Raw genomic sequence first — 26,446 nt, 5'->3', positions numbered from 1 at the left:
TTAAATATCTCCAGAGATGGAGATTCCACAGCCTCCCTAGGCAGCTTATTCCAATGTTTAACCACCCTGACAGTTAGGACGTTTTTCATAATGTTCAGCCTAAACCTTCTTTGTTGCTGTTGAAACCCATTGCTTCATGTCCTAGAACAATTTTTCTCCCTCCTTTTTGTGACACCTTTTTAGATACCTGAAGACCGCTATCATGTCCCCCCTCAGTCTTCACCTTTCCAAACTAGACAAGCCCCATTCTTTCAGTCTTACTTTGTAGGTCATGTTCTCTAGATCTTTAATCATTCTTGTTGCTCATGCTTGTTCCCTCTCCAATTTCTCCACATCTTTTTTTAAATGCAGTGCCCAGAACTGGCCACAGTACTATAATTGAGGCCTGATCAGTGCAGAGTAGAGCAGAAAAATGACTTCTCGTGTCTTGCTCACAACACTCCTGTTAATGCATCACAGGATCATGTTTGCTTTTTTTGTAACAGCATCACAGTGTTGACTCATATTTAGCTTGAGGTCAACTATGACCCTAGATCTCTTTCTGCGGTACTCTTTCCTATTCTGTATGTGTGAAATGGATTGTTCCTTCCTAAGTGGAGTACTTTGCATTTGTCCTTATTAAATTTCATCCTTTTTACCTCAGACCATTTCTCTAGTTTGTCCAGATCATTTTGAATTATGACCCTATCCTCCAAAGCAGTTGCAACCCCTCCCAGCTTGGAATCTCTGCAAACTTAATAAGTGTACTCTCTATGCCAATATCTAAATCATTGATGAAGATATTGAACAGAACCGCTTCCAAAACAGACCCTTGTGGAACCCCACTTCTTATGCCCTTCCTGCAGAATTGTGAACCATTAATAACTTCTCTCTGAGAATGGTTATCCAGTCAGTCATGAACCCACCTTATATTAGTCCCATCTAAGTTATATTTTCCTAAATTATTGATAAGAAGATCATGTGAGACAGTATCAAATGCCTTACTAAAGTCTAGGTATATCACATCCAGCAATACACAATACAGCAATCATCATTTTTAGTCATACTGTAAAGCTTTAGGGGAATGATATTATGGCTTAGCCTTCTGTGGCTTTGGTGTTCTTTCACAACAATTGTGCATGTCAGTGAAGTTTACAATTAGTCTGAAGCCATCAAAAATATTGTAAGCCCAGAGTGTTCCTTTTGCTCTAAGCCTGAGGTAGAAACTGATTTGGACCATTTAGTAAACACTGGAATATTGTCACTGCTTTCACACAAGTGGGCTGCACCCATGGTTCAGTTTAAATTTGTAGAGATTTCAAAGTGGCACTAAATCCAATTTTATTTGCAGATAACTACAACCACTACTCTCACATTGAAGATTTCTTTGCCAGTCTTAGTAATGGACAGTGTTTCAATCAATTGGATTTGCTCAATGCGTACAATGGAGATTTATCTGCCATTTCATAAATATCTCTCAATCAATATGCAAAAATTTTGTTACAACAGTTGACTTTTGGTATCACGTCAACACTTCCCTTTTCCAGAAAGCTGAGGAAGAGATCATGAAAAGATGGAGTTCATTTCTACTTGGATGATATTCTTGTTACAGGAAAGGATCAAGAGAATCATCTTCAGAATTTGGACACTGTCTTGCAGTGTTTAGAAGACTATGGACTGAGAGTATGTCAAGATAACTGAGTTTTTTACAGTTTCATGGACATGTAATTGATGTCAAAATTGTGATGCCTTACTGATGGATCATTGGCTGTTACTTTTATTTTTTGAATGGAAACATGGAATTCTGTCATTAGCTGCTACTCATGAAACAATGGGCATTGCTTCTTTCAATGCATTCCTATAATCTTCAATTCAGTAAAGGAACTCAGCAATGCTGATGGGTTGTGATCTGTGTTCCCTGTAAACTGTGTGCTTGTGCAGTCTCCCAGGAGAGATTCAAATGCTATCCAGCTAATTAGCAGAGTTCTCACAGCTAGGTTTTTGTTTCTACTGGTGGTGCACATTCGCACATATGTCAGTGCACATAAAATTTTATTCTGTACATGGGTGGAAGAAATCCACACAGAGTTGATGGAAGAGATTAGAGGAAACATTGGTTGTGATGACTGACATGCCTGCTCTGCCATCAACCCAAAGAAACTTCAGAGAAAGTGTTTTTTCTGTTTGATGGATAGGTTACCCATCATTAGCACAGACATCAACAAAGAAACAGCTAAGGATTATGTGCTAAGGAAAGAAGTGGTATTACAAAGTACTGTAGTGTTGGATTAAAAAAAATCCCAGTGTACACTATTTATGTCATGTCAATATGAATTATCTGTGAATCTCAGTTGCATATATTGGAAAATGCAGGTGATCATTCCAAGATCATGCCAGTTTCAGGTTTTGAAAACTCTTCACAAAGAACATTTTGGCATTGTGTGGATGAAGGCCTTACATAGCCTGGAGTCATTTCTATGGCCAGGGAGTGACAAAGATATAGAAAGAAATGCTAAGTGTACTACGTGCCAACAAATGCAACATGATCCTGGCCCAACTTATCTACCCCCTTGGTCATGGCTTCAGATTCATTGGACATTTATTCATGTGGACTTTACCAGACCCTATAGAAGGTTATGTTTTTGGTTGTAGTTAACACCTATTTGAAATGTCCAGAAGTTTTCAGAATGGCTTCTGAGATCTAAGCTTCTTAAGAGCTTATTTTGAATCATCAACAGAAACTGGACAAGTTTTTGCTTTTCTACAGGAACACAATACATGCAACAACCCTGGAGTCATCTGCAACTCTAGTCTTGAAGCAATCTTTGCATACCTGTTGAAACCTGCTGCATCCTGATATTGTGTCACATACAGCCAAATCCCAAGCTATGCACATTCATTCATGATGTGAGACTCATCATTGCTCTTTTCAAGTAGGAAACAAAGCAGACTGACTACTGTGACTGTGACATGAAATGGATACCTGAAAAATGTGTAAAATGCACAGGACCTCTTTTGTTTGTGGCAAAACTATCTGATGGTATTTTATGGAAGAAACATGTGAACTCATAATTTTGACAAGTACCAGAATCCAGGTATATTCCTTAGATCAAACCTCCTTCAGTTAGAACTCCTAATTTTGATGCCTTGGTGAAAGAAACTTTGATGGCAGATCCAGTTGATTTCTTACCCTGACTATTCCTGTTGTTCAGTGCACTGCCACACCACCATCACCATGTTATCCCAAGAGGGAAAGAACAAGATGTGTGCTTGAACGTATATGTTATTCAGTTGGCCCTGGTATACAGTAGGGAGTTATTTTGAAATAATCATCCTTATTTTGAAATAATAAATGGAACATCCATACTACTAAGCTCATTATTTCAAAATAATGTGTTGGTTATTTCAAAATCTGTACTCCTGCCTTCCACAGAGAAGAAAACTTTTTTTGAAATTATTTTGAAATAGTGGTAGTGTGGATGCTCTGCTGCTGCTATTTCAAAATAGCTACTCTCCAGAGTAATTTGAAGTAATTACTCCCCAGTGCTTCCTGGGGCTTTAAGTCAAGGTAACGTGCCCATATTAAGGGAGCCTGCCTTGGACTAACTTTGAGGCTTCCCCATAGAGTGGACACACTATTTCAAAATAGTTATTTTGGGAGTTATTATTTCGAATGTAGCCATTTCCAAATAATTTCCTAGTGTAGACATGCCCTTTGTGAGTTGCTGTTCCTGACAGAGTAATACTTTGCAACCTCAGACACTGCAGTAAACCATCCACAACTTCAGTTAGGTGAACATTTTTAAAGTAGGGTGGAGGAATGTGATGTCCTATCCCTTTATGTTTCAGCACTCGCCCTTCCTCCATGCAAACCTTTCGTTTTATGTTGGTTTCAGTTTTGCTGCTGGAAGAATAATAATCTCTCTTTAGCAAACATCTTGTTTTCATTAGTTCCCTCTGTCTGGATTCTTCCCTGCTGGGTCTAAATATAACAAAACCATCAGAACATCTTCTCACGGATTATGGTAGATTCTTTGACATTGACAATTTTTAACTAAGGTTGAACTTTTTTTTCTAAAAGTGATATTATATTTCAAATAGCAGTTAATTCAGGGAAATTTTATGGCCTGTGTTTTGAAGGAAATCGTACTAGATTATCACAGTAGTCCCTTCTGGTTTTATAACGTATGAATTATTGGAGCTGAGAGACAGCCTGGAATTGCCAGTTTCTAATTTCCTTGCTCCAATTTCCTTTCCGGGCTCCTAGTTCCCACCATTACACTTTATACTTTATATGATATATTTTGTACAGAGTGCCTTGTGTGGAATCATTTCTAAACTGATAATTTGCTGAACATCATTATTCCACTTAAATGTCTATAATAGCACTGCATGTAAAATTATGAGATTTTTCCTATATGATTGTTACTGAAATGTATTGTACTTCTGTGTAATGCAGACGAATGAGTATTTCAGAGACAAAGGCACACTAGCATGCCAGGTAGGTGCTAAAAAGCCATTACCTACTTAACTATCCATTTACAAGCAGGATTTAGGTATATGAACAAGAAATTTTAATTGCATCACAGGAATGTTTCAATCTGCATGTCCACATCCTAGTGTGTGTGTGTGTGGGGGGGGATGGGGGTAATCCTCAGAGAAAAGAGGAGAGTATAAAAATAAGATGACTTCCACATCATCCTTTCCTAAATGGAAAGGATGACTTTCCATCTAGGGAATGAGACTGGGACTAAAGAATAATGCTAGTGTTACCCCGATGCTCTGTAATTCTTGAATGGCTGAGAAAACATTCATGTTACCATTGCTAAGAGTAATTTTGCATGCTAGTGGCTCTACGTGAGCAAGCCAGGTGTGGCTATGCTGGCAGCAAAGCAGTGTAAACGGCATCCCAGGCTATAGAGCTAAGGGGACACCACTATTCGTTGGTGCAGTTTGTACCCGGGGGAATGTCATGCAGCCCAACCTTCCTCTCTGACAAGAAGCCAAGAAACTGGAAACCCTGGGAGTAGATGAAATTCAATGATGATAAATGCAAAGTAATGCATATGGGAAAACATAATCCCAACTATACATATAAAATGGTGGGGACTAAATTAGCTGTTACCACTTGAGAGAGAGCACTTTCGAAAAAAGGCATTCTTCCTCGTAAAACGAGCTTTTTCTCTGATCGAAAAAACTCCCTCATTCTATCGATTTACTTTCGAAAGAACGCAGCAGCCATCTAGAAGCGGGGAAGTTTTTTTTAAAAAAAATCTACCTTTTTTTTTAAAAAAACCTGTAGTCTAGACATACCCTTTGTGTGTCTTCTCAGTTCTGCCCTTTGGGTTTCAGCCCTTGAACCTCCCAAGCCCCAGCTATAGGGGCTTTTCTTCTACCCCTTCCAACTACTAAAATGGCATCTTGTGTTAAAGCGTCTTTACTGTGCTATGAAGTAGAATAATCCAATGAGATTGAACAGTAAGAGAATTCAGATCTCTCAGTTTCCTTGATTTTGGCTGCCTGCAGACTCAATAAGAGGGTTATGATTGCATTAGCTTCCAAAATGTGAAAAGTTATCTTTGCAAACATAAGGTCTGGAAACATCTTGTAAATAAAAACTTAGATCCTATGCAATTTTAATGTCACGTGGCCACAAATACATCAGATAGAATGCCTGTGGGGCATCTGATTTGTAGTCTTGAGCAACAAATTTATTTTACCTAATACAAAGCACTGATTTTAGTGGTTTGACTATGTTCTCCAAGGGTATGTCTACACTACCCCCCTAGTTCGAACTAGGGGGGTAATGTATGCATACCGAACTTGCTAATGAAGCCCGGGATTTGAATTTCCCGGGCTTCATTAGCATAAAGCTGGCGCCGCCATTTTTAAAAGCCGGCTAGTGCGAACCCCGTGCCGCGCAGCTACACGCGGCACGGGGTTCGCACTAGCCGGCTTTTAAAAATGGCGGCGCCGGCTTTATGCTAATGAAGCCCGGGAAATTCAAATCCCGGGCTTCATTAGCAAGTTCGGTATGCATACATTACCCCCCTAGTTCGAACTAGGGGGGTAGTGTAGACATACCCCAAGGCCTAAGTACATTGCTAGCATGACTGTAATGTGAATAGTTAATTTATTCTGGTGTACATTTCCCTGCCAAAGCAGACAGCATGCCATATTATTATACAGGATAAATGCAAAGAGTAAGAAGGGTTTTATTGGATGGTGACATGAGAAAATATTTCTGTATAATTTGATCTCCATTTCTTATAGAATCTGAGACATTATATGGGAGAGACAAACAGCTGCATCGGGCAGGTGAGCTCCCAAAGCAGACAGACTTTCAGCTGTGGTTATTTTAGCTCCTGCTTTTCGATGCCATCTTTAGCTGTAGGTGAGATCCTGCTTTTTTTTCTCATTTATAGCCTGGTTCAAAAGACCAAATTCTAGCTCTGAACTGTGGATCTGAAGGGGGCAACTCATGTACCTTGTTACTGGCTACCCCAAAACCTAGAGGCCAGACACTGCAGGCCCTTATGCTGAGCTGTGAAGATGTCTCTAGGGGCATATCTAAAGAGTAGGGCTAAAGCCTAAATAAGCTACGCATCTTGAGCTACATCAATTGCATAGCTTAAGTTAAAATAGCTTATCTCAGCTTTTGGCGCGGTCTACACAGCAGGAAGTCCAAGAAAGAGCACTCTTCCTCCGACTTCCCTTATGCCTTGTAAAATGAGTTGGAGTAAGAAGTCCTCCAGCTCGACATTATTTTGACATTGTGTTAAAATAATTGCTTGTAGTGTAGAGGAGAACTATATTATTTCAGTATAACGTCAGTTATTCCGAAATAACACTGCTGTGTAGACGTACCCTAGTTGAGCTTATAGTTGGAGGGCATGGTCCATGTGTTCTAGTTCAAGTGCTTCAGAATTGTCCTTCCTTGCTTGGCTTATTCGGCTTACTCCTGTTTACAGCAGCAGGAACAATCTACTTGGGCAACAAGAATAGGAGGGCAGAATGTGGTCACAAAGTATTGCTGGGGTGTACTGATTTGGGGAAATTACGTTGGCCTTTAGTTGCCCAGTAATTTGGAATCAGATAAAAACTTTCTGGAAAGTAGACCTGACAGGTGTCTTTGGTTTAGTGTGTGATGATATAAAGACAATATTTACAGAAGAGTGTCTTTTATCTCTTTACATTTCCTGCCGTTACTCCAGCTATGCTGCACATTTTATCATTCCCCTCAGTTTCCTTCTCTGCTTTCTTTCATGCAGCCTCCTACAACTGGAACTCTCTGATCTTGTCTCCTTTTCTTCCACAATCTGTCCCAAGTCTTGTCTTTGAATATGCTTCTTCCATGAACCCTATAAATACTAGTCCCACCATTCAAAGAAATTGTATCAGAAAAAAGTGAATCACCTCAGTGAGAATTTGCAAGGACACCAGTAGAATTTCAAAACACTGTGGCTGTGTCTAGACTGGCATGATTTTCCGGAAATGCTTTTAACGGAAAAGTTTTCCGTTAAAAGCATTTTCGGAACAGAGCATCTAGATTGGCACAGACGCTTTTCCGCAAAAGCACGTTTTGTGGAAAAGAGTCCGTGCCAATGTAGACGCGCTTTTCCGCAAAAAAGCCCCGATCGCCATTTTCGCGATCATGGCTTTTTTGCGAAAAACAAATCCGAGCTGTCTACGCTGGCCCTTTTGCACAAAAGTTTTGCGCAAAAGGACTTTTGCCAGAATGGGAGCAGCATAGTATTTCCACAAGAAGCACTGATTTCTTACAGTAGGAAGTCAGTGCTTTTGCGGAAATTCAAGCGGCCAGTGTAGACAGCTGGAAAGCTTTTCCGGAAAAGCAGCTGATTTTCTGGATAATCTGGCCAGTCTAGACACAGCCAGTCAGTTTTATTAGTCAACTGTTATGCAACATCGAGAAATCCTTAGCTTAGCTTTGAGCAGCAGAGGTTAAGACATACACTTGAACCTGCTGCCAGAGGAACCACATTTGTGGTTTACTTGCTCTCTCTCGCTGTCCTTTATCTTTGTTTCAGGGGAGAGAGATCGGTACCCAGTTATTATTATTACTTCCTGCAACTTCGCCCTATTACCTTCTTCCTGAGTTCAAGACTCCCAGCTTGGACAGGTATCAATGTTCAGCTCTTGAGATTTCCACCATGCCTTTAGTGCCTTCCACTGACAGGGGCTAGTTCCCAGCCAGTCCTTAATAATCTTTCCTAGACAGTTACATTACAAAAGAGCTCATGTGTCCTGCTTTATTCTATCCATGAAAAGCAAGACCAAGCACAGAGGGAAACCAAGGCATGTATTGACATCATAAAAATGTTTTCAAAATATTTGCATTCATCACAGAAGTGCACTGAGTAAATGAACCAAAACTGTCGAACAGTTATTTTAAAATGTATGTCTGGGGATGGGCAGCACAGGGCGGGTAAGGCATTCTACCTTTGAAATAGCCACAGAAATCTCACTAGCATTAGTGGAAGCTGTGCACATAAATCAGAGAGGGTATGTCTACACTAGAAAGTTAGTTCGAACTAACGGACGTTAGTTCGAACTAACTTTCCTATGCGCTACACTAGCGCTTCGCTAGTTCGAATTTGAATCGAACTAGCGGAGCGCTTAGTTCGAACTAGGTAAACCTCATTTTACGAGGACTAACGCCTAGTTCGAACTAGCTAGTTCGAACTAAGGGCTGTGTAGCCCTTTAGTTCGAACTAGTGGGAGGCTAGCCCTCCCCAGGTTTCCCTGGTGGCCACTCTGGCCAACACCAGGGAAACTCTATGCCCCCCTCCCGGCCCCGGACCCCTTAAAGGGGCACGGGCTGGCTACGGTGCCCGTGCCAGGTGCAAGCCTGCCAGCACCCAGCTAGCAGACCCTGCACCTGGCACGGCACAGAGCCACCCACCCGATGCCCCCCAGCCCACCCCCTCTTGCCGGGACCAGGCTGGCGGCTCCCGGGAGCTTGCCCGGGACCGCAAGAGGCGGGCACCTTCCTGGGCTAGTGCGGACATCGTGGACCTCGTCCACGATCTCCGCACTAGGCACAGGAAAGTGGCCGGCTAGGGCAGGAGAGCTGCCAGCCTGGCCACCCAGGACCAGGTGTGCATGAAAATCAAGGGGGTCCACTGAGACCCCCGACACTGAGCCCTGAGCTTACAATGGCCGTCCTGGGTCAGACCAAAGGTCCATCTAGCCCAGTAGCCTGTCTGCCAACAGCGGCCAACCCTAGGGACCCTGGAGGGGATGGACCGAAGACAATGACCAAGCCATTTGTCTCGTGCCATCCCTCTCCAGCCTTCCACAAACTTTGGGCTGGGACACCACTCCTACCCTCTGGCTAATAGGACTCCATGGACCCAACCTCCATCACTTGATCTCACTTCCCTTTAAACTCTGTTCTAGCTGTAGCCTTCACAGCCTCCTGCAGCAAGGAGTTCCACAGGTTAACTATTTGCTTTGTCAACAACAACAACAACTTTCTCTTACTAGTTTCAAGCCTGCTACCCATTCCTTTCCTTTGGTGTCCTCTAGTCCTTCTTTATGGGAACTCAGGAAGAACTTTTCTGAATGCACCCTCTCCACCCAACCCCTGCTTTTAGAGACCTCTATCCTGTCCCCCCTCCGTCTCCTCTTTTCTAAGCTGAACAGTCCCAGTCTCTGTAGCCTCTCTTCATCTGGGACCTGTTCCCAACCCCTGATCATGTTAGTTGCCCTCCCCTCTCCCAGCCTTTCTCTTCCCCTCTCCCACCTCCTTTTCCCAGTCTCCCCCAGTTTTTTTCAATAAAGACAGAGTCAATGTTGGAAGAAACGTTATCTTTATTTTGTACATCAATAAGAAGGGGGGCTAGGGAAGGGCAAGTGGAAGGAGGTGAGGGAGGAATGGGGTACGAGCCCCCGATGGGGAGGACTGGGCTGGCTCTGCGGGCTTCTGGGGGTGGAAGCTCTCCTGCAGCCCCCCAATTACTCCCTCTCCCCAGATGGCAGCCTGCGGCAAGTGCAGCCGGGCTGATGGCCGAGTGGTGTGATGTGCCCAGTGTGGGCACTCAGGGCACTCCAAGCCAGAACTTCTTTGCAAGCGGGGCACCCCTTAGAACTGTGTGTCCGGGGTGGGGGTCGGGACCCTTTAAGCGCAGCCCTCGGCTAGCCTGAGACAGTATCTCCATGCTCTAAGTCCTCCTTTTATGCCCTGCCGGCACTGCTTCCGGCCATCATTAAGCCCTGTTCAGAGTCCACTCAATGTGGACTTACTAGTTCGAACTAGCAAAACGCTAGTTCGAACTAGTTTTTAGTTCTAGATGCGTTAGTTCGAACTAGCTTAGTTCGAATTAACTAATTCGAACTAAGTTAGTTCGAACTAGCGCTGTAGTGTAGACGTACCCAGAAAGAATAGTGCTGCAGGCATCTGTGGCTGTGTAATTTGCTATAATAAAACATACACAAACTATTACCATTCGTAAGGCTGGTTTTATAAAGTGGAGCTTTAGGGACATATGAAAGGCATCCATTTAGCTTTCATAGTTGATACATAATTGATGTTTCAACTAAAACCCCTGACTATGACACAGCTGCAGGGCAGAATTATTCTCTCTTGTCTGCACTGCAGTGAGAACGTCCATAGCATATTCCATGGTACACAGAACCCCCATTAATGTCAATACAAAAACAATGTAACAGAGGGATCAGTTTTGGTCTTATATTGTACATCTATTTGTAGTTAGGTCCCCATGTATTATAATTTTCCATTATAATTGTTTTGAGGTTTTTTTCTATTCATTTTTAAAAGTGAAACCACACAGCTTTTCACTTATCTCTTAGGAGATAAGTGAGCAAAAGAAATGACTGGTGTATCAACAAATAGTATAGTACTGCTGCTTGTGCTATAGAAAATAGAGCACCCTTTTGGTCTGAAATGCAAACTACGGGATGATAGGCCTTCAGTTGTCCCCAGGATCATGAAACTGCAGGTGACTTTTTTTTATAGCTTTCCCACTTCTGAGGAAAGGAATTCAGTACAGGACTGAGCCCAAACTTTTTTTTCCCTATAATTACATAATAATTCAATAAACACCAGCTAGCAGCTGAACATCCAAATGATCAGATTTTTTCCCAAACATCCAGAAGTATGTCATATTTGTCTTAGTCACAGGGACTAGCTATCTCATAAACAATGAGAAGTTCTGTGGCACCTTTTCGACTAACAGATTTATTGGAGCGTAAGCTTTTGTGGGCATGTCATGTATCTGATGAAGTGGGTATTTGCCTGCAAAAGCTTATGCTCCAATAAATCTGTTAGTCTATAAGGGTGTGTCAAGACTACAGGGTTTTGTCGACAAAGGTGGACTTTTGTCGACAAAACTATACCTGCGTCCACACTGCCTTTGAGTTAGGTCGACATAACGTCGACAAAACTCAGCAGCTTTGTCGACGTATGTAAACCTCATTCTACGAGGAATAATGCCTTTTGTTGACAGAGTTCTGTCGATAGAAGGCATTATTGCATCTACGCTGTCCTTTGCGTCCACACTGTTATGTCGACAAAACTTCTGTCGACAAAACCCTGTAGTCTAGATGTACCCTAAGGTGCCACAGGACTTCTCGTTGTTTATGCAGATTCAGACTAACATGACTATCCCTCTGACAGCTATCTCATGGCACTTATTAGGAAAGAAGGAATTAATGATAGTGTTCTCCTCACATTGCACTTCTTGTAATTATGCACTCTGTACCTAACATATTGCCTCATGCATTTTCAGTGGGACCCTGGCTGTATTTTCCATAACTTGTCCTAAAGTATTGGGCATGTAGCTGAGCAGTTTCAGAGCTACTGGTATATTTCACCAGAAGGGTGTATGTACTTCAGCAGTGAGTGAAATGGTTTCTATATATAGTTTGAAAAGCTGCTGGTAATGCCTATACGGCATGTTGAGAACCCTCCTGAGGGATAAAAGGAGCTATTTGAATATAAGATCATCATAATCATGTAGCTATTTTATCTTTTTTTTGCACTGTAGTAACTGATATTGAGGAAGTGTATGGTCAGCAGAAATGTGGAGAAGTACTTGCTTTGAGCAGAAGCCAAATGGAAATAGTTTGTGCTATCAAAGGCAACAGGCTCATCTCCCATTACAGGACATGATTCTTATTTTACTAACACAGAGTGCTAAGGAGGTGTTAACTGTCTAGGGAGAAAAGGAGAGTGGAGAGAAAACCTTTGTACATTTAACTTTTGTTTGCCTACATCGGCTTCTCTATTTTTATTCAATAAGGGGAAGTAGAAGTACAAGGGCTGATTTATTTTATTAGCTCAGTGCCTGTTTCAAGGACAATATTGGAAGTTTGCTGTATCATGTGATTCAGGCTTTGCTGTATAATAAATCAAGGCCATCGGGATCTGGGTCACTTGAAATTGAGGCCGGGGGCACCAGGCAACAAGCTTTGATTCTTCAAAATAAGGTGGGCTGGTTCTTGGATCACTCCAAGCCTCCCAAGATCCCCTCTGCCTTTTCCCAACAAACTTTCCTTCCAGTGCTATCCTCTGAGGAGAGTGCTCATCCCAGCCCGCCAAATACAAGACAGGTTCTCACTCTCTTGCCAGCTCCCCCAGAGAACTGACTCATTTTCCTGCCTGTCATGAGTTCTTCATTTTCTTGCCAACAGATACGGCCCAATTAGTCTCAGCCAACCAGTGGCATCACGTGCCATTATCTGCTGCTCTGTGTGAGTCAATGCTGCACCATTTTCCTTCTGACAGCACTGCTCAGATCTCCCAGAAACAGGTCTATGCTGCATAGCATTATTCTGTAATGGAAAAGCTCACCTAAATTCTTCATGAAGAGACCCACTCAACTGGGTGAAAGCAGTCTAGTCCCCATTATATCTCTTTTGGGAAATAACCAATGAATGTTCCTTTCTCTGGGATGTTGCCAATGTTCACGTCCTTTTAGAACTTAACACAACATTAAGTTTCAGTGAGAAAATGTTAATGGTAATACTATGCTGTAGAAGAATGGACTCACCACTGGGGCACCTACTCATGGTTGGGCATGGCTTAACAGGGCTGTCCAGAGTAGAGCTCCCTGCTGATAGGTGCTCTGGTTTCAGACAGGTGCTCAGTCTCTTCCCATGATTCAGCTGTCTGACCAGGTCGTATTTAAGTCCACTCCTTCTGGGGAGAGAGAAAATCCAACACAACAGAGTCAAATCACTTTACATCAGGGATGTTGGTGCTGACAATGGGCCCTGTAATCTTCACATCTTTCCTCTCAGGTTAAGGGATACAACTTCCCCCAGGCCCTCTCTGTCCTTTGTGCCTATAATGAGGTCTTTCCATAGTCTCACCAAGCTGGCCTTTTTTGGAGGGCTAGGATTCTCAGCTCTATCCTATAGAATAAAAGTATAAACATAGCCCCCCTTTTGCCTTCATATGGCTTCACCTTTTATCCCACTCTTGATCTTCAACTGAATATCTTCTAGAGTTCTTCCTACACACTGAGCCCAGGGAGAGACTACAGAGTTATTTTTCTCTCTCTCTGAAGCCCTCTCTACTACACTTGTAAACTTCCTCTCTTCATTCTAACTCTCATCTCTATTCCTCCCTAGGAATCATCAGTAATTGGAGCTGGCCTACCCTCCAGGTGCAGTTAGGTACTTTAATAGAACTCTTTAGTTCCAGTTAACTCTTTTCATATAAGAGAAGGTAGACACCTCATCACATCCTATTTCCTTTAAGAAATAAGCACCATGATTTGATTTGGCTCAGGGCTTACATTTAGCCTAGGATTGATCTTTGTTTAGATTTGCAGTTATAGGTAACCGTAAGGTAATATGATTAGGATGGTCATATTTCCCCATACTGAATACAGGACACCTGGTAAAATTACTGGCACTCAAGCAAGTTCAAAGGCAATCAATTAGAACTATGCAATACAAACATGCAAAGTAACATCAAGTTGACTGAGCCCCTGTTAAGAAGAAATACTGTGTACCTGGAGTCTTTGTTTACCTTCTTATCTTTAAGGTTTCCATGGGAAGAAGTAGCACACACACACTCCTACACACCCTTCTCATACGGGGATAGGGTTAGGGTTAGAGGTATGTCTAATATAGGAGACAACCACCTAACCTCAAGATGATTCGTACCAACAACCACAGGACATACCACACTAATACCAACCCTAGAACTTTCCCTTGCAACAAACCCCTTTGCCAGCTTTGTCCACATATTCACTCTGCTGATACCATTATTAGACCTAACCAATTCAGTTATAAGATCAAGAACACATATTCCTGCTCATCCAGAAATATAAATTATGCTATCATGTGCCGACAGTGTCCGTCTGCTATGTACATTGGACAAACGTCTAAGACACTTTGCCAAGGAATCAATGCCCACAAAACAGATATTAGACAGGATCACAAAGAAAAAACAGTTTCTTGCCATTTCAACCAGAAAGGGCATTGTTTCAGGGACTTAACTACCTGCATCCTGCTTCAAAGACATTTTAACAGCAGACTTGAAAGAGAATCCTCTGAACTGTCATTCATGCTTAAATTTGACACTTTACACCTTGGTCTCAAAAAAGACGCTAATTACCTTACCCATTACAAATATAGCTTCCACAATTATCACCTCTAATATCATTAGCTCACAGACATTTACCTTCTCCCCTCATCCCCCTTCTGTTCTGAAATTTGATTTGTCCTTTTCATGTGTGTTCATTTTTTTTTTATCCTTTGGTATATATGGTCATACCAATTTTCTTCCACTATTTGATCTGAGGAAGTGGGTCTGGCCCATGAAAGCTCATCACCTAATAAACCATCTTGTTGGTCTTTAAAGTGCTACATAGTCCTGTTTTTTGTTTTACCTGATCCTGGTGCTACATTTTCTCAAGGCACATGTGCAAGGCAGGCTGGGTAATTTCTTTTCCTCCTCCCCAATTTCTGTCAGGATTCATACCTGAAAGTAGTCAGCAGCAACCTTTCAGCACTGTGTGAGGGAAGGGAAGAGAGCTGTTTCCAGATTCAGGGGAAGGGGATAGAAGTGGATCTGGCCTGTGTTTTTGCAGAGATCATCTTTTCCCTTCCACCCTCCTGCTCCACTGTGGCTAGAATCAGCTTGTCTCTTTCTATCCCCACAGTGTAGAAAGGCAGCTAACACCTCCATGCTAGAACTGGCCACCAACATAACCCAGTCACCTCCTGTCCCCTGGCTATAGCACACAGACAGAAAAGAATTAAGCCCTGAGGATGCAGGCCCAGAAAATTTGACTGAAAAGGGGGCTTCATTGAACCCACCTAGAGAGGTGGCTCAGCAGTGGAGGGGTCAGAGGGGACAGAAAAGCCCCACACTGCCTGGGGGTAGGATCTAGGATGGATCCAGTGAATGAAGAGTATGCTAAGCGCCATTTCCTGGGGGGTCTGCTGTGGATCTTGCAGGGACAAGGTACAAAGAGAGCTACCTCCCCAGCACTCCAAAGCTTAGCTGAGGGTCAGAAAAGTTCCCCATGCGAGCACTGTGTGGGGTTTGGCCCCTTCTGACCAGCATCCTGGGTTGTAGGGTCTTGTGCTTTCCATGTATTCCATCCCAGCCAGAAGCAGTGGTGGGAGGAAGGGCCAGGCTGTTGGTGAGCTGAATGATCTGACCAGGATCTGGTTCTCCACATGACGCACCCTGCAGGAGCTCGGAGGGCTATGGAGCAGCAATGGGGCTGGTGGGGTAAACCGGCACACCAGGGAGAGGACAAAGAGAGGAAGCATGTAAAGGGCAGATGGATGAACAGCAGAGGCAACACATAACTGGCCACCACCTGCCTGCACTCACCAGCCACCACAGCAAGCAGCCAGCACTCAACAGGGACTGCACTGAAGGACTATCAGGAGGACAAGCCAGCCCCACACACTTTAACTTCGCCCAACCATCAACCTTGCACCCTACCCCATCATCAGCTTCTGGACACGCCCCCCATTCACCTCCAGTGAACAAGGATCTGGCCATTGAACAAGGATCTGGCCAGCAGTAATACCTACCAGTACTGATGGAAGGGGAGAGACAGAAAATACAAGAGAATGACACATTTAAAAAAAAAATGCAAAGACACCTGCGGGAGAGCTTAAGTACATGACTCTCCTTTTGAGAACAGGACATCTGGGTCACCCTAAATATGATCATCGTTAGAGTTAAGGCAAAAGCAGAGTTTAGAGCAGGGTGAGCAATAATTTTTTAAGGGGAGGCCACTTCAAAATTTTTCGAAGTGTTTGTAGGCTGCCATGGAAGGGGGGGGAGCCTTTAAATAGAAATAAGTGAAAGGGCTCACTCCTCCCCTGTGGCTTCCAGGCAACGTGGTAAGGCCAGGAGCTACAAGCCCTTTCAACTGCTTCTATTTAAAGGGCTCGTGCCTTCCCTGTGGCTGCTAATGCATTACCTGGCAGCCACAGGGAAGGTGTAAGCCCTTTAAATAGAAGCAGTTGAAAGGGCTCATCCCTCCCCAGCTCCCAGGCAACTTGTTAGGTGATGGGGCTGGTAACTGCCCCACTCGCTGGATAAAAGAGCTAGGTGGGCCACATCCTGCTCGCTGACAGGCTCTTGTCCAACCCTGGTTTAGGGCTAAGCTAGGATTTGCTATTAAGAATAGTGTGGGGGTCCTGGCCCACCCCCCTTCTCTCTTCCTTGTCTTTTCTTCCCTTTTTACTCGCTAGCTGCTGAATGGCCATTGCCTCTAAAGTTTGTTTCACTGGGCATGCGGTGTGGGGGGTCTGGGCCCACCCTCACTCCCAGACCCCAGCCCAGGGCCCTAAGGACAGAGTCTCCTGGACCTGTCCCACTGGAGGGGGTATGTCCCCTTAACCCACTGGTGCGCCCGGCTCTGTGCCCTGCCCTGGGCTGCTTCCACCTCGCCTCCTCCGTGCCTCTCCGTTTCCTTCTCCCCTTCCTCTCTCCCTTCTCCTGCCTCTCCCCCCTCCCCCGCCGGCACTTCCCTCGGGGCTTTTATCCCCCTCCCCCTGCCCTTCCCCCTGGGCTTCTGACGTCACTTCCGGCCGCCATTACCCTGCGGCCGTGCGCCCCGCGTTGCTCAGCAACGGTTGCTGTCTCGCCGCTCAGCTGACGCGCGGCGGCACTACACAGCCCACACGTGAGCAACTCCCATTGTGTTGCCCCCACTAGTGAGAGGGCAATCGCGGGGTCAGTACGGGGTGGGCCCGTTTCGGTGGGGTAGGCGGGCCCCACCCCGTCACAAATAGTGTCAGGGTAATGGAGGTAGTTAGGGCTAATCATTAAGATTAGGGTGATGCATTTCACACTTATAAATACTAAACATCAGTCATGATTTTAGTCTGGAACCTGCCTTAGAACCTGCCCAGATTATAATTCTGATTTGCAAGGCAAGAAAGTTTTGGCTCGGGCCCATCTCTAAACCCTGATCTCTTTGTTTTTCCTCAGCCTGGATAGAAGGGAAGGAACCTTCTCTACCATGTGATACCTTGTTTACAAATCACCAGGACAGATGATCTGAACAATGGAATCATCTGGCATAGAGAAAAGCATCTGAAAAATTATTCCTTCACATGCCTGCAACCCAGGCTTTGTCCAGCTTGCTTTGCTGATACCACAGTTAAATGTAGGTGATGACACATAGCTTCCAAGGACAGCTCAGTACACACAGTTTTCTTTCAGCAGTTGTGTTTGTCTCTAGGATAAAGCAGATGCAGCTTGTCCCATCAGTCTGTTTTACAGCCATGTTTAGAGGTCACATAGGGTTGGCTTTTTTTCTTTTTTGATCTTTTCTCTCTAAAGAAAGGCCTTTGAAGTGCATATTTAAGCAGAATTACTTTGTGATGGTTTAGACACTTTTGAATGCAATGTTAAGTGGCTACTCACAGCAAAAGCAAGTATACTGCTACCTGAGTACGCGCTGTACAAATTGCACTATGAATTCCCACTGTACCTGTAGGCGTAGCACCTAGGAGAGTCTTTGTAAAGATGGAGAAAAGAGCACAGAGAACATGCAATGAGGAAGGGGAGAGGGTGCAGGGGAAATCCAGTGGTGGAGAAGAAACACACAAGGGGCATGCAGTAGGGAGTGAAGAGAAGGGAGAAAGGAAATTATAGTGGGAGGACAGAGAATAGAGGATGTTAAGTGGAGAAGAAAGTTAGAGTCTAAAGGAAGAAACAGAGGGAAAGAAAAGCAACAAAAGGTAAAGAAAGATGAAAAATAACCCAAAGAGTGAGAAACAAAGGGGACAGACAGATGTCCTTTTTAATTTGCATAAATGTATATTGTTTAAAACATGAACTGTGGTAACTGAGCAGTGCTCCTGAAGCATGGAATTCCAATTCAGCTGTTTCCTTTACAACCTAAAATATGCATGGCAGGCTTCCCTCACGGTCTGTGATGGACCTCCACGGGCATGATTTTTACCTTTTGGGCATTGCACACAGGCTTTCAAACAAATGGGCCAAAGTGCCCAAACTTTGGAAATTTATTAGAAACCTGACAAAATTTCAAACTATTACTTGAAACGGTTGATTGATGGGGATGAAATGGAGGGAGGGGAGTGTCTGGAAGGATACCCTCATCCAAAAACTTGGAAAATATTTTATGAGAGAAAAATTAAAGTCTTCACTAAATATTAACTACTAAAGAGAGGTTTAGGCCCTGTATAACTACTACTACCATTAGCTAAAGAAGGTGTGGAAAAACACTATGGAAAACACATAAAAAGAAAGTTGTATGAAAACGATCTTCAAATGTGGGAGTGAATTTGCACTTATAATAATGCCCATAATTCCTAACTTGACTCTGCATCCTACAGTGGTTAAAAAGTAAGTGGGTAAATTAAACAAAATGCTTTCATTTGCCCAGTGAGAAGTGGTGAAACTTAGTTTACCCTTAACTGCTCTATTGCTTATGAACCAAGGAAAGAAGTGCAGTCCCTGTATATGTGGCATGTTTAGAAAGGTTTTATCAGTGTGAGTTTATATTACTGAAGCCAGACTAAGTGATATACTTTACCCTAAGTAACTGCCAATCTAACCTTTAAAAAATCACACACCACCATTGTGGTTCTTTATTATTGGAAGTACTGGTGACATGTTGCCTGATACTTCCCATTAGAAGAGCCTGTTTTCAGTTGCTTATAACTTTGCCAAATTTTGATTGAGCTAACCTTTGTCATACTGGCTGGCTGGCACAGGATGACTTGTTTTGGGGGAAATTTCCACCAAAAGAGACATTTCCAAGAATGAGGCTAGGGAAAAATACATTATTTTACCTATATTTTAAAAATCCTGCCTTTTTTTTCTTTGAACCGCCCACTCCTTAAGATTTAGAGCAAAAGATATGAAATTTGGCAGGAAGGGAAGCAGTACCAGAAAGCAGCTATAGCAGGGTCAGACTACTAGCAACATACCACGCATAGCTGACCCTTAGCCCATAGCAGCCAGAGCAACCAGTCTGCTTAATGTGTTCTATGCTGCAGTTGTGATTGATCTTGCTGCCTGTGCCTACCCCTGCCCAGCTCTGCTGTCAGCTGTGCCCCCAGGTGCCCCATAGCCCTGATTCTTGACTCTAGCTTGGCTTGCCATTAATCTCTAGGTATGGATCCCTCCATGGTACTGACCGTTAGGCACCAGTACCTAGGTCTTGAACATGAAACTGGCAGAAAGCTTTGAATGAGGGATGTGACTTTGCCATCCCCGTAGAATTGTGTCCAAACATTGCCAAGTTACTAGCCTTTGAAAATGGGCCAGTTTTGTGCAAAAAAAACCCCTTTTACGCAAGATCCCGTATACCTCCTTTTTTGAGGCATAAGGGGTCTTGCGCAAAAGTTTTTTTGTGTGCAAAACGGACCCATCCACACTGCTTGGTTTTGCGCAAAAACCTCTTGTGCATCGGCAGAGTTATGCAAATGACAGCACAACAAATACTAATGAGCGTTTCATTAGCATACTCTCTACCAACAAATACCTGCAGTGTAGACGTAGCCTCAGTGGACAGGATGTTTGGGGGATATAGCAGAGTTGTTAATGAGAGTATAAAAATGCAAAGAGTTACAAAGGAGTTTGTAGTTACCTAGTTTTGTAAACTAGGTGACAAAATGGCAGATTAAATTCAATGTTAATAAGTGCAAAGAAATTTACGTTAAAAAATAATCACAACTATACATATAATCTGATGGAGTCAAATTTAGCTGTTACCACTCAAAGAGATCTTGGAGTCATTGTGGATAGTTCTCTGGAAAAATCTGCTCAATGTGCAGCATCAGACGAAAAGCTAGCAGTGTTAGGTGCTATTAGGAAAGAGATAGAAAACACAAATATAATGCCATTCTATAAGCCAGAGCTGGGCAAAACATGGCCTGAGGTCCAAATCCGGCTCACCAAGCAACTGGATCTGGCCTGCGAACAGAGGGGGAAGCCTCAGGTAGTCTCTCTGCTTGCCTCGTCCCACCCACATGCTGCTCAGAAAAGTGGCTGCCGCAGGCATTTCTATTTCAGAACTGTGAGCCTGGAGGGGCTGAGGAAGGCTTAATATGCTTTACCCAACCCCAGCACAATACCATTGGCCAATTTCTGGGAGCAGCCTGTTTGAAGAACAGGCAGCACACAAAGAACAGGCAGCACCATGCCCCTGCACCTCCAGCTCATAGTTATTCACACACTCACATGGCCCCTTCAGCCTGTGCAGGGGCGAGAAAGGAAGGCAGGAAGGCTGCCTCAGAAACATGCTGGGCTGCTGGCCAGGAGTCATGCAGGTAAGTCTCCCAGCCAGAGCCTGCCTCTGGCATCCCAGTCCCCCTCCCTCAACTCTCTGCCCCCCATTATTTCTCCCCTACCCCACATAACCCAAAACTTTCTTTCCCCTCCTTCACCCATACCCCCTTCCATATCCTGCACCCCAATCTCCTGCCCCAGGTCACAACCCCTTCCTGTCCTAGATCACAACCCAGACCCCTGTACCTCAGTCCAGTGCCTCACATCACAACTGCCTCCTTCACACAAACTCCCTCCTAGACTCCACACTCTCTTCTGCACTCCAATGCCTTACCCCAAGCTCCCTTATACACTCAACCTCCATCCCAGACCTTGCATCTCCTCCATTAATATCATGGAAGAGTGTGGCTCTTGACCAATTTACAAAATCTTGGCGTGCCCCCCCATCAGAAAGTATTGCCTACCCTTCCTATAATCCATGACATGCCCATACCTTGAATACAGAGTGCAGTTCTAGTCACCCCATCGCAAAAAAAGTATATTAGAATTGGAAAAGGTTCAGAGAAGAGCAAAGAAAATGATTAGTTGTGTGGAACAGCTTCTATATGAGGAGATATTAAGAAGACTAGGACTGATCAACTTGGAAAAGAGACGACTATGAGGAGTCATGAGAGAGGTCTATAAAATCATGAATGGTGTCAAGAAAGTGAATGAAGCGATCTTATTTACTCTGGCACATAATACACAAACTAGGATCACGTGATGAAATCAAGAGGCAGCAAGTTTAAATGAAAAGAAGTACTTCTTCACACTGTACATAATCAACTGTAGAACTCAAAGCCATTGTGAAGGCAAAAATTATAAATTGGTTTAAAATTGAATTAGATAAATTTATGGAGGTCAACAACTGTTAGCCAAGATAGTCATGGATGCAACCCCATGCTCTGACTGTCCTTAACCCTCTGACTACCAGAAGAAGCATCTAGCACTAGTCATTGTCAGAGACGGGATACTGGGCTAGATTAACCATTGGTCTGACCCAGTATGGCTGTTTTTATGTAACGGAGGCAGAAGTTGTAAGAAAATGGGTAATATTTTCAAAGTTCAGTCCATGAATGCAGCACTGGAGAACTGGATTCCATCCCTGCTTCATCTACAGAATTCCCATGGGATGCTAGTCAAGTCACTTCAACCAAACTTCACACTAATTGTTTGTTCCTCATTTGTTGGTAGACCCAAGTGTCTGATTTGTAGAAGTGGTAAGCACTCACAGCAGCAAATGAATTCGATGGGCGCTCAGGTTTGCCTGTATGAATCTGTCTACCATCGGGGGGAGACACTCCCAGCTGAAGTATTGAGCCTGGTTCATCTAGTACAGTGTTTCCCAATTTTATTTGGCCACAGAACCCTTTTAAACTCGAAAGAATTTTGCAGAACCCCTAATAACAGTCTTATATATGGAGCTGAAAAAGTAGACCACAAAAAAGTAAGGCTAATAATAAACAAATGCTAATCAACGTCATGATATGTAGATTAATTTATCATAGTCAATTTATATTTGTCTTGATTAAATTTTTAAATACAAGATATCACATGACTATACTAACATAAAGTATTTGCAAGAGCACTGCCTGCACACTCCCATACAAGCAACTAGTTTGACAGCTGAAGCTTCGCCTTTGTCCGACGCGGCACTAGTATATTTGTATTGAGTCACCTACGTATTGAGTCATCCTGAGAGGGAGTACGGGGATTTACCGTGGTATATAACAGGCGATCGCACCACTGATTGAGTAGTGACATCATCGTTGCCACTCTCTAGCTAAGCTGGCATTACACAGGGACACTTATTGTGGCAAGCACAAATGAAAATTGTTTTCAATAAAATTCATAAATGCTTAAATACTAATTATTATTTTTTAAATCATAAAATGTTATTGTAATGGAATTTTCTCACTAAACCCTTATTTTCACTTCGCGGAACCCCGGGGTTCCACAGAACACTATTTGGAAAACACTGATCTAGTACATTGAATGAGGCAGGAGTCCTGTGGGAATATATCATGTGATTATGCAAAAGCGGCGAGGAGTCCTATGGCACCTTATGGACTAACTGAAGTGTTGGCGCATAAGCTTTCGTGGGCAAAGACCCACTTTGTCAGATGCATGTAGTGGAAATTTTCAGAGGCAGGTATAAATATGCAGGCCAGAATCAGGCTGGAGATGATGAGGTGGATCCAATCAAGGAGGATGAGGCCCACTTCTAGTAGCTGATCTGGAGGTGTGAATTCCAAGAGAGGAGAAGCTGCTTTTCTAGTTAGCGAGCCATTCACAGTCTTTGTTTAATCCAGAGCTGATTGTGTCAAACTTGAAGATGAACTGTAGCTCAGCAGTTTCTCTGGATTAAACAAAGACTGTGAATGGCTTGCTAACTACAAAAGTAGCTTTTACTTTTACTGCTAACTACACTGCGCAGGGCTTCCCCCGTATCCCTGCAAAGCGGCGGAGGGTTCACTGCTCATCGTGCTGTTCCCCGGTGACCCCCCCTCGCCAGATGTAGTGTGGGTCCTGGCAGACCCGTCACAGGGGCATACTCCCAGTCCAATCCCCCTTTCCTCTCCTTCCCCAGAGCCAAACACCTCCCCTCCTTGCTGTAACCCAGTCCCCTTTCTCCCCCAACCTTATGTCCTGGTCCCAACAGACATCACCGCTTGAAACGCAACCCCCACCTTTTCCATTATTTTCAATTGGAAAATTGACCCCGCATAACACGTTTTCACTTAACACAATCATTTTCTGAAACATATCTATAATGTTAAATGAGGAATTACTGTACACACAAGGGGACAAATTAGGCTTCTAAGTGCTTGACTTTGCAACCTTAATAATGTTCAGTATAAGTAGATTTTGGTATATAATATAGCATGTATGTCACATAAAATCTGTTCTACAAATGTTCTAGACAGTTTTTAAAAGTTTGTTGGGACTTTTCCCTTATCCCTCAACTTGTAAAGTCAGAGGCCCTAGTTGTCACTACTCCAATTATATTGAACTCATATCCCCATTGCTAACAACATAAAATAGCTCTTCCATAGTTACTAATCTCATGCTGGGAATTGCCCTTTTCATGCTTTGTAAAGTTCTATTCCTAGCACTAGACTGCTACAAGATATTCAATATTAAAGATGTAGCATTGATGTGTATAGAAAAAGCTGTCACTGGTCCAGGGTTTCATCTTGCCCAGCCTGGGCATCAGCCAGGAGTAATATTTAGCGGGGGGAATCCACAGTTTGGTAAGAAGGAAGAAATATTTTTCTGGCAAGTTGTTTTTAAAAATTGGCAGCTGTTTGAATCTGCTCAGGGTGTGAAAAGATAGAATTAGTCTCAGGGAAATAGATATGTTGAGGTTGTCAAAGGTGCATTGTAAAGTAATTGACTCATCTCATGGGTTCCTCCCCGTATGGACACCAGAGGTGTCTCCATGCCCCTCCCCGTTCCTGTGTCCCCAATACCAATCCAACATGACGAAATCCCTCTAGTCCTGAGGATGGGAAACTCGCGCTTCAAAGTTCTTGCCCCTGCTACACTGCAATTTCCCCATGGTGGTGGAGTAGAAAGACTCGGGCCCACCCTCTCTCCGAGCCCCGGCCCAGGGCCCTAAGGCTGGGAGAGAGTCTCCCTGAACATCAGCTGGGGTAGTTGCCCCTAAACCCACCCGCTCTTGGGTTCCACGGCCCTGCCCTGGGCCGCTTCCTACTCCACCTCCGTGGCACCTTCTTCCACCTCCTCCACCAGGGGGGGTCCCCTACTCACCTCCTGGCCAGTTTCGCCCCGTCCTCTCTCCTCGGTGCCTATCTGCCACTTTTCAATTATCCCGCCGGCCCGGCAACTGATGTCATCCACCCGCACCCCGGCGGCGCCTCTGGTGACGTCATCGCAAGGTGCCCCTGGCCGTGCGCTACCTCCCGGCATGGCCGAGTTGACAGACGCCAGATGACAGACGCCAGACGCCAGATGGCAGCTCGCCCAGCCTCTGCACGCTCCCCGCCATTTCTGGGGAGTCCGCCCCGGCTATCTGGAGTGTGGGACTAGAGCTCCCCATCACATGAATAATAAACTCATTTTTATATACTTAGCAGCGTGTGTGTGTGTGTGTGTGTGTATTGCATAGATTTTGGGGGGCTGAGAAGTGCAGTGAGCCATAAGAAATATTGCCATTCAGGTTTTGGACCATTGACAGCTATTTTATTTGAATCTTGGGCTATGTCTAGACTACAAGCTTCTTGCACAAGAAGCTTTTTGTGGGAGAGATCTTCTGCAAAAACTTCTTGTGCAAGAGAGCATCCACTCAACAAAAGCACATTGAAAAAGCAATGCGCTTTTTCGTAAGAGAGCATCCAGACTGCATAGACTCTGTCTCAGAAGAAAGCACTGATAGGTATTCACAGAATGGCCACCAGGGCATGCATCTGTGCTTTTTTCGGTAGGGGTTTTTTGCGTAAAAAGAGACAGTTCCCTGTTCACACACACCTTTTTGTGCAAGAGCTCATAGAAAGAGGAATAACTTTTGTGCAAAACCCCCTCCATTCTGTTGATTTACTTGAGCGAAAATGTGCTTGAGGTGTGGACGCTCCATGAGTTTTTGCGCAAAACCAGCCAGTTTTGTGAAAAAACTCTGCAGTCTAGATGTAGCCTTGATGTGTCTAGGGTTGCCAGGTGTCCGGTTTTGAACCAGACAGTCCAGTATTTGAGCTTTCTGTTCGGGAAATAAATAGAAAAAAAAAGTCCTATATTTTCTAAATAAGATGTAATGTAGATTGTGATGTAATGCCAAGTGTGTCCGGTATTTTTGTTGAAACCATCTGGCAACCCTAGATGTGTCTCTTTCTGTTTTATCAATTAGATTGTAAACTCTTCCGAGCAGGGATTGTCTCTTACTATGGGTTAATATACTCCTAGAATAGCAGGGCCCCATTTCTGATTATTAGGCTTGGTAGAAGCTATCCCAACACTATATACAAATATATTTTACTGTGTGTCTGTTTGTGTTTGTTCAAGAACTCCTCCTAAACTGTAAGAGCTAAGGCCGCCAAATTTGTTCTGCAGCTTCCTCTGACCCTAACTTAAACCAAGGTCAGGGTTTGGTTGTGCCTGGAAAACAGGAAGTGCCTGGAATGGGGCTATTTCCCATAACATGGAAAGGGAAGGAGCAGAGAGAGGAGGAATGTGAAAGGGAGGAGTGCAGAGATGGGAGTGATGTGACACTGAGAGTGGCCACTGGGAGCAGCTATAGCACCAAGAGAATGGCCAGCAGGGTTGGGCTCCACCAGTTTGCCTGTCAGCACATCAGTAAGGAATTCCCTGCCACAAACCTGGAGCTTATCCTGCCCCCTCCCCTCCCATGGAGAGCCTGCAGGCTATGGGAGGTGGGGCTGGAGAGCAGCCTGGCCCCTCCCCAAACAGGCTGTGGGAGGACAGAGGGGAGCCTCACCCCCCCCACCCAACAGTCTGCAGGCTGGGGGGAGGAGACACTGGAGGGGGTGCAGCTGGAGGGGAGAAGCTCCTGGAGCTTGGCCTCCTCACAGACAGCCTACAGCCAGGACCCCGGAGACAGCCTGCAGGCCACAGGAGAGGGGTAAATGGGGAGGGGCACACTAGCAGGGGAGCACTGCCCTGGCCCTGGCAGGAGTCATCACCGGAGCAGCACCACCCTCATCGCCAAGGGCAGCTCCTATA

General features: G+C 44.2%; 1 protein-coding gene across 6 annotated transcripts in view; it reads left to right on the top strand.

Annotated features, from left to right (window-relative positions):
• The window catches only part of ASB15 (ankyrin repeat and SOCS box containing 15), a 55,234-nt gene extending 46,746 nt beyond the window's left edge, over positions 1 to 8,488 (top strand). Inside the window, exons 11-12 of one of the 6 annotated variants that reach the window (XM_075928586.1) lie at positions 1,331 to 3,074; positions 6,253 to 8,488. The gene's annotated coding sequence lies outside the window, so the exon portion shown is untranslated. Of the gene's footprint in view, positions 1 to 1,330; positions 5,791 to 6,252 lie in introns of those variants that run through there. The other 5 variants (XM_075928624.1, XM_075928576.1, XM_075928611.1 and 2 more) reach the window with 5 other exon arrangements.
• The last annotated feature ends 17,958 nt before the right edge of the window (positions 8,489 to 26,446 follow it).

Source organism: Pelodiscus sinensis, chromosome 1 (assembly GCF_049634645.1).
Source record: "Pelodiscus sinensis isolate JC-2024 chromosome 1, ASM4963464v1, whole genome shotgun sequence".
In the NCBI taxonomy this organism is placed as follows: domain Eukaryota; kingdom Metazoa; phylum Chordata; order Testudines; family Trionychidae; genus Pelodiscus; species Pelodiscus sinensis.
The sequence above is the reverse complement of the archived record's forward strand: the minus strand, read 5'-3'. Positions and strand labels throughout refer to the sequence as shown.